General features: G+C 41.4%; 1 long non-coding RNA gene across 1 annotated transcript; it reads left to right on the top strand.

The window, feature by feature from the left end:
* Positions 1 to 2,127: 2,127 nt before the first annotated feature.
* On the top strand, positions 2,128 to 7,963 carry LOC134466702 (uncharacterized). Its single transcript, XR_010038390.1, has 5 exons — positions 2,128 to 2,887; positions 3,230 to 3,436; positions 3,654 to 3,770; positions 4,412 to 4,549; positions 4,714 to 7,963. It is a non-coding gene; the product is annotated as an uncharacterized LOC134466702 (long non-coding RNA).
* Positions 7,964 to 8,427: the final 464 nt, after the last annotated feature.

Below are 8,427 nucleotides of genomic sequence, written 5' to 3'. Positions count from 1 at the left end.
AAGGCCATGACCCTTGAATGACCACGCTTTACCCAGCGCACTTGCGCTTATGTCTCGGAGCATGGATCAAAAGCGCACCTGCGAGGTCATGGGCCTCGCTGCGAGACACGCACTCTTGTGACCACTTGGGATATTTTATTTCTAATAAACATTTCAAGTATCGTTCGAGATTGAGAGCGCGTAAGTAGGCCTATCGTTCGAGATTGAGAGCGTGTAACGATGAGCAAATGTATATTGTGGAGTAGGCCTAGGCCTATTGAAACAATTGCTGGCCAAAACCATGACAAGCACGAAGAAAGGCTTCACGTTTCCGAAACAGTTTTATGGAATACCCTATGTCTCTCTCGCCTGTTGACACAAGGAGCATTATGAAGACAAGGAGAGGGAGAGACAGATCTGTCGATGTGTGTGTGTGCGCGCGCGTCTCCACTGACGCGCTAGAGAGCTGCCCCAATAGGCTATTGACCAGCTTAAACTTCACTGGTGAACAGTAGCCTACAGTTCTAAGGAGTTGTAAGCATTTTCATAGCACCCTAGGCATATTCCCACATGTCAATGTGTTAGGCCTAGTCACTCCATCCATACACTAGCCAATGCGCAATTTCGCTGGTAAACTGGTAGTTTCACGTGACTTTAACATCATCATATAACAGCAGAATATTATGGAAATAAGTCCCGCATAAATGCTAACGTATTGGACATTGTTTGCAAACTTTAGAAGTAGGCCTAGGCAAGAAATTCATTTTAATAACTTGTTCACATCTTGTAGCCAACATAATATTAAGAGTAGGCTAATGAAACCTCGGGGCCAGCCAGTTAGACCTATTGTGTGCCGTTAATTCCTCCTTTGCGACTTTTCCATGCCCTCCTTAATATTCCAGACAGATGGCAGCGCATGGAACATTTTTTGTTGTTGTCTTTTTTGTTCTTTGATTTTGTGTCCTCTGTGGACTGTGTATGCTATACGAGAGGCTACTACCAAAAAAACATTTGAGTGCTCCACCAGCTACCTCTGGAATTAGGCCTTAGGGGTGGGCAATTATTTTGGCCTGAGGGCCGCATTGGGTTTAGAATATTGACCGAAGGGCCAGGTGCCGCAGACAACTTGCCCGTGTCAATACTAAAACATAGGGTACACTGACGTAATTTGGCAGCAATGATATTCCCGCACATTGTAATTAAATATATTTAGGTGAAGCCCATGTCTATGGTTAGTCTTAAATTTGCAAGACTCGTGTTTTAGGTAGCATTTTAAGAATGTCGAGTAACCGCTTCAATTTTGATTTAAAAGTTATCTTTTTGTAAAGGCTCTGGGGGCCACATGAAATGGCTCAGGGGGCCGCATGTGGCCCCCGGGCCTGGGTTTGCCCACGTCTGGCCTACACAGACTGCTGACAAATGACAGCTTGGACTGTTTGAGAATGGAAATGACAGCCATGACAGAAGCTGGCTGGTGACGTGCATGGGGTGGATGACTGGGGTGGATAATCATTGTATTTATTATTTTGAAAGGAAACATATTCAGTTTCGTTTCACTTAATTTATTTTAACATGATCAATATGTTGTTGTGAAAAACTTTTAATATATTTTTTAAAAAGTCATAATACATTATATTTTATTCTCATCCTCGGTTTACGTCATCCAACGTTCCGACGTCGATTGCGTCAGTGCAAGCGAGAGTTCAAGGTTGAGCTTCAAACCACAAGAGTACCCTCGCCTAGTATTAGAGCTCTCTGGAGCTCTACGCCGTAGTATTGGAAGACGAAGAAGACAGGTGAAGGAGTGGCTCAATCAAGGTAAGGGAGCGTAACGTTTATATATATACATATATAATTGTTATTTTCTCGCTAACATCGCGTTTTATTACTGGGTTTCCTGTGACTGTTTCTCAAGTCGACTGGACTGGTCACTTGCTTAGCACGCTAGCTGGCGTTTGCTCCTGCATTCATGGCTGCCAACTTCCAGTTTTGAAAAAGGGATTATGTGGTGGGTGAAACTCACCCAACCCAAACATGTTCGCGGTATTAACCAGAAGTGTGTACGTACTTCATATGATGGTATATGTTATTTTTATTGAATGCATGTACATTTTTATCGCTGTGGTATATTTTGGCCAACACTGAAACGGCATGTTTTTTTTTTCTAGCTGACTAATGGGACACTGCTAGCAGAGTTAGTATTGTCGTTTGGCGGCCATTTTAGCATTAGCAATACCCGCGGGCATCTGTTTCCGATTTGAACAACCAAATTCATGATGTTCCGAGAATACACACACGGTTATCTTTATTAGATGCATGTACTATTTTATCGCTTTCATGTATTGTCGTTATAGCTCAACACCCCAACGGCACGCTTTTGGTTATGGCTAACACTCAAACCGCATGTGGCACTGCTAGCAGAGTTGCTAGTCCTGTCATTTGGCGGCCATTTTAGCGTTAGCAATGCCCGCGGGCATCTGCTTCCTATTTGAACAACCAACTTTATGCATGATATTCCGAGCATACACAAACGGGTTTATTTGTGAGCAAATGTGTGTATGTTGCAGCTAAACTTAACAGTAGCTATGTCCGAGAGTGGGGGCACGCTAGCCTGGTTATAATCGACTTTAAAAGGTGTTGCGTGAGGGCACGGCCTGGCTTGGGGCACACCGACTGGATTGTTAGACCGAAGTCTTGCAAACCAATTGGCTAGAGCTCTAGTCTGGAATTCTCCATCACGACTCGCTCGCTGTCTGCACGACTACAGAAGAGTGTAGGTATTGAGTGTGCATGGATATCCTCGTTTTCCCCCGCTAATTAATTCTGGCTTTGTGTTTTTGTTATAGCCTGCCGCCTAACCTGATGACAATGGATGGCTTTGATGAAGCCACTCGTTCGGTATTGGAAGGTAAGTCAAAGATTTTTTTAGGTTCAAGGGACACTGTGCAGGAAATGGTCAAAAAAGGCACTGCAACTATGCTGCTCATTGAAACTGGGCTGCCTATTGCCAAATTTGATCTTTACATGAACGTTTACTAAGTAATAAACGAATATTTTCTAGTGTGGTCCAAGTAGTAATTTACAGTCATCTCACAGTGTCCCTTTAAGTAATTTTACAATGTAGATCACCAATGCTTAAGATTGTCAGGTGCATACAGGTCTGCGATTTTTAAAAAAAAATATATTATTTTATTTGTTTTATTTTATTTTTCTTTTATTTTTTTACTTACCTAGCATTCTTTCACCACAGCTGACGGTCTACACAAAAATGTTCAAGCGACTCCAGAATATGAGATCCCCATGCAGGAAGAGGCAGGGCCCCGTTCTTCTGAGAGGCCCAGCAAAGACTCTCCAGTGAAGACCAAGACATTGACACGGATTTGACAGACACGAGCGGATCGGCTGATAGTCATTCTTGAGAGCAGAGAAGACCTCAGTGATGACAACTGCAGTGCAGGTATGCAAAAGTAACAATTACTGTGGTCATGAAACGAAACTAGAAGGTTTTTGTTTATCTTTTTAAATTTATATTCATTTTATTTTTTTGTTCTTTGTTGAACCAAAGTTGCACTATGCCTGATTTTTGGTTGTATTCATTTTAATAATTGTGTTTTTGTGTGATTCCTCCTCCTCCTGCTGCTCACCCCCCCCCCCCCCCCAATTATTTCCCGAAGTGTCCCCAGCACGAGATCCCCCTGTGCCAAAAAAGGCAAAGAGTGGCACCAAAGCTTCCATTCCATCACCCAGGACTGCAATTGCTTCACCAACCATGCCTGCGAAAGATGTTGCTGGTAAGCACTCCTCAGCACTTTCCAGCATGTAATCCTTGTTCATAAGTTTTGCAAAAACATAACTGCGTGTCTGTGTGCGTGTGATCTGGCCTGACAAGCCAGCCTAGAAGTGAATATTTAGTCCAGCCCCGATCAATGACTCATCGGAAGATTGTTGATGGCAACAACCAGTTTTTCAAACTGTCTATGCCAGGGGTGTCGAACTCAAATTGACCAAGGGCCAAAAAATAAGTTTTGGCCGCTGACGGGTGGGGCTAGTTTAAAGGGACACTGCAGGAAATGGTTATAAAAGGTACTGCAACTATGTTGATCATTGAAACTGTTGCCTATTATCAAATTTGATTAGTAAACACATATTTTCTAGTATGGTCCAAGCAGTCATTTTTGCAGCTAAAAATGGCTATTTTTGGAAATTCAAAATGGCAGACCATGGAGAAGACCCCCCCCCCCCTTTTCATGTATGAAAAGTGCAATTTTTCCAGTCATAATGAATGCTTAGAATTTGATGGTGGCTGTAAATATTCATGAAAAAGGTAACATTAGTGAATGGGCAGCATGAATTCTGGAAATGAACAAATAAAAATCTGTGTCCCTTTAAGAGATTATAATTTTTCTGTATTTTTTCCCTATTATTTCTCAAGAAGCGTCCCCAGCACGAGATCCCCCTGTGCCAAAAAAGACAGAGTGGCACCAAAGCAGCCTTCCATCATCCAGGTCTTCCTCACCGGCACCCATGACTGTGATTGCTTCACCAACCATGCCTGCAAAAGATGTTGCTGGTAAGCCCTCCTCAGCACACTTCCCAGCCTGTAGTCCTTGTTCATAAGTTTTGCAAAACATTATTATTTGTATTTTAACATTTTATTTTATTGTTTGTATTTTAAATGTTCACTGTGGTGTTACAATGTTAACATTAAAATGTCTTTGTTTATTGTTGTTTCAGCGGGTCTCGACAGTCTGAAGATGCAGGCCAGACACTACAAAACCTTGAGCAACATGGACAACAAGCCCAATGCAAAACCCAATCAAAGAGATGTGGCGCAAATTCTGGACCTCGACTTCGAAGCCAGACGGGCCTTTATCGATTCAGAGGTTACCAAGAAAGAAGACCGACCTGCAAACATCCTTGATGGATGTTCGAAACGTAAATTGAAATCATAACCTTAGAGTACAGCAACTACTTTTTGCTCAGCAAAGCAAGTGTCCCCTATATTAACGTCTTATTTGCTGTGATGGTGGTTGGCAGCACAAAGACTGTTTAAGATCCTGTCTGATCCTTGCATCCTGAAATACAGGCTTTGAATAAATCTTCACATTTCTCTCAGCCCTTATGCAGCAGCATTTTAACACTGTATGCTGAAATACAGGATAGGTATACCCCACTCCCAGGTGAAATTGAGCCTTGAAATAGTAACCTTAGAGTACAGCAACTACTTTAAGATGGTAATATAGGTGACAATTGCTTTGCTGAGCATATTTGCTGTGATGGGGGTTGGCAACACAGACTGTTTTAACCCAGTTTTGTACCTTCAGAAGCGCATTCTCTATTCTGCTCTTTCATGGGTCACATTAAGACAGTGGCTGGGTTACCTGAAAAACGTTTCTGCTCACTTGCACAACTCCAGGGACTATGTGACTCAATTTCGCTTAGGATTGGGGTACATGTTTAAGACAACTTAGATGTACTGGGACCCCAGTAATAAAAGGAAATTAAATTCTCAGACAACATGAGGTAGCGTTTTTCCAACATTGTATCCTGAAATACAGGCGTTATTAAGGGATACCCCACTCCGAGGTCAAATTGAGCCACTTAAAGTCCCCATATTCGGATAAGTGAGCAGGAGAGTTTTCCCGGTGACTCAGCCACTGCCTCAATTTCACTTTGGGGTGGGGTATTGGTCAAAGACCAACAACTTAGACCCACTGAATAATTCCAAAAAAACAGCAATTAACTTGTGAAACACACAAAACAATGCAATAGTAACAATCAGTTATCAACAACTGACAGATTTACTTGTCAATGAATGCGTTCCACTCGGCCATTGCTTTTTTGTATGAACTAGGGGCATCCTTATCATGGAGGGCGTCACCAATGACCTCCGTTTGAATAACAGAGAGCAGGGTTGCCACACATTTGGGGTATGTGAGGTGCAATGTAATAATAGTACGCCATCAACACCAACATGCCTTCTGAAAAATCTTCCTGCTTGAGGGTTGTAATGGGTACGTTACCCACAACCACAATGGTAGAGCCATCAAACAGCAGAACTGGGGAGCAGAGAGGAATGTGTCTGTATGCTGAAATACAGAAGACATATCAATGTTAAAATGCTGTTTCATAAGGACTGATATACAGGCTTTGAATAAGTCTCTTTACATTTCTCTCAGTTCTTATGAAGCAGCTTTTTAACATTGTATGCTGAAATACAGGATGGGTATAACTTAAGGGATACCTGACTCCCAGGTGAAATTGAGCCTCAATTTGGCAGCACAGACGGTTGAATTCATAACCTTAGAGTACAGCAACTACTTTATGCTCAACATCTTATTTGCTGTGATGGTGGTTGGCAGCACAAAGACTGTTTAAGATCCTGTCTGATCCTTGCATCCTGAAATACAGGCTTTGAATACATCTCTTCACATTTCTCTCAGTCCTTATGAAGCAGCTTTTTAACATTGTATGCTGAAATACAGGATGGGTATAACTTCAGGGATATCCCACTCCCAGGTGAAATCGAGCCTCAATTTGGCAGCACAAACGTTTGAGATCGTAACCTTGGAGTACAGTCCTTATGAAGCAGCATTTTAACATTGTATGCTGAAATACAGGATAGGTAAAACTTAAGGGATACCCCACTCCCAGGTGAAATTGAGCCTCAATTTGGCAGCACAGACGGTTTAATTCATAACCTTAGAGTACAGCAATTACTTTATGCTCAACATCTTATTTGCTGTGATGGTGGTTGGCAGCACAAAGACTGTTTAAGATCCTGTCTGATCCTTGCATCCTGAAATACAGGCTTTGAATAAATCTCTTCACATTTCTCTCAGCCTTTGTGCAGCAGCATTTTAACACTGTATGCTGAAATACAGGATAGGTATACCCCACTCCCAGGTGAAATTGAGCCTTGAAATAGTAACCTTAGAGTACAGCAACTACTTTAAGATGGTAATATAGGTGACAATTGCTTTGCTGAGCATATTTGCTGTGATGGGGGTTGGCAACACAAAGACTGTTTTAACCCGGTCCTGTACCTTCAGAAGTGCACTCTCTATTCTGCTCTTTCATGGGTCACATTAAGACAGTGGCTGGGTTACCTGAAAAACATTTCTGCTCACTTGCACAACTCCAGGGACTATGTGACTCAATTTCGCTTAGGATTGGGGTACATGTTTAAGACAACTTAGATGTACTGGGACCCCAGTAATAAAAGGAAATTAAATTCTCAGACATTATGAGGTAGCGTTTTTCCAACATTGTATCCTGAAATACAGGCGTTATTAAGGGATACCCCACTCCGAGGTCAAATTGAGCCACTTAAAGTCCCCATATTCGGATAAGTGAGCAGGAGAGTTTTCCCGGTGACTCAGCCACTGCCTCAATTTCACTTTGGGGTGGGGTATTGGTCAAAGACCAACAACTTAGACCCATTGAATAATTACAAAAAACAGCAATTAACTTGTGAAACACACAAAACAATGCAATAGTAACATAAACAGTAATCAACAACTGACAGATTTACTTGTCAATGAATGCGTTCCACTCGGCCATTGCTTTTTTTGTATGATCTAGTGGCATCCTTATTATGGAGGGCGTCACCAATGACCTCCGTTTGAATAACAGAGAGCAGGGTTGCCACACATTTGGGGTATGTGAGGTGCAATGTAATAATAGTACGCCATCAACACCAACATCCCTTCTGAAAAATCTTCTTGCTTGAGGGTTGTAACAGGTACGTTACCCACAGCCACGATTGTAGTTGAGCCATCAAACAGCAGAACTGGGGGGCAGAGAGGAATGTCTGATCTGTCTTCTGTATTTCAGCATACAATGTTCAAATGCTGTTTCATAAGGACTGATATACAGGCTTTGAATAAGTCTCTTTACATTTCTATGAGTGCAATGTTGGAAAATGCTGACAACTGTGATTTTGTGTGAACAAGGAGGAAATAATAAATGTTAAATATGTTAACAAGTCATTCTGATTGTGTTTTTTTTTGTATATTGTAAAAATGCTTTTAAGGTTTAGTTTTGGCCTGAAGACCGCCTCGTTTCAAGACCATGGATCTTGGTTTAAGACAGAATTCAGTCTTTCTGGAATACTGTACTCTACATTTAGTGTTTCCTTTACTAATATTGAGCTTAATTTGCCAAAGGAAAAAGGGTGTAAATGCTTGTATTCAGTACATCTCACTTATTTTGAGGTTACAAAAAGTTGCTTTTCAAGATGTATGATCTTAAAACCAGTATTTTAATATGCTTGGTTTCAGTATGTTTCACTCATTTTGAGGTAGCAAAAAGTTGCATTTCAATATGTATAATCTTAAAACCAGTATTTTATTATGCTTATTTTCAGTATGTTTCCCTCATTTTGAGGTTGCAAACGGTTGCTTTTCAAGAAATTTAATCTAGTATTTAGTATATTTCACTTAATTT

This window comes from Engraulis encrasicolus, chromosome 17 (assembly GCF_034702125.1).
Source record: "Engraulis encrasicolus isolate BLACKSEA-1 chromosome 17, IST_EnEncr_1.0, whole genome shotgun sequence".
NCBI lineage: Eukaryota > Metazoa > Chordata > Actinopteri > Clupeiformes > Engraulidae > Engraulis > Engraulis encrasicolus.
This window is presented reverse-complemented; position numbering and strand designations above follow the sequence as displayed.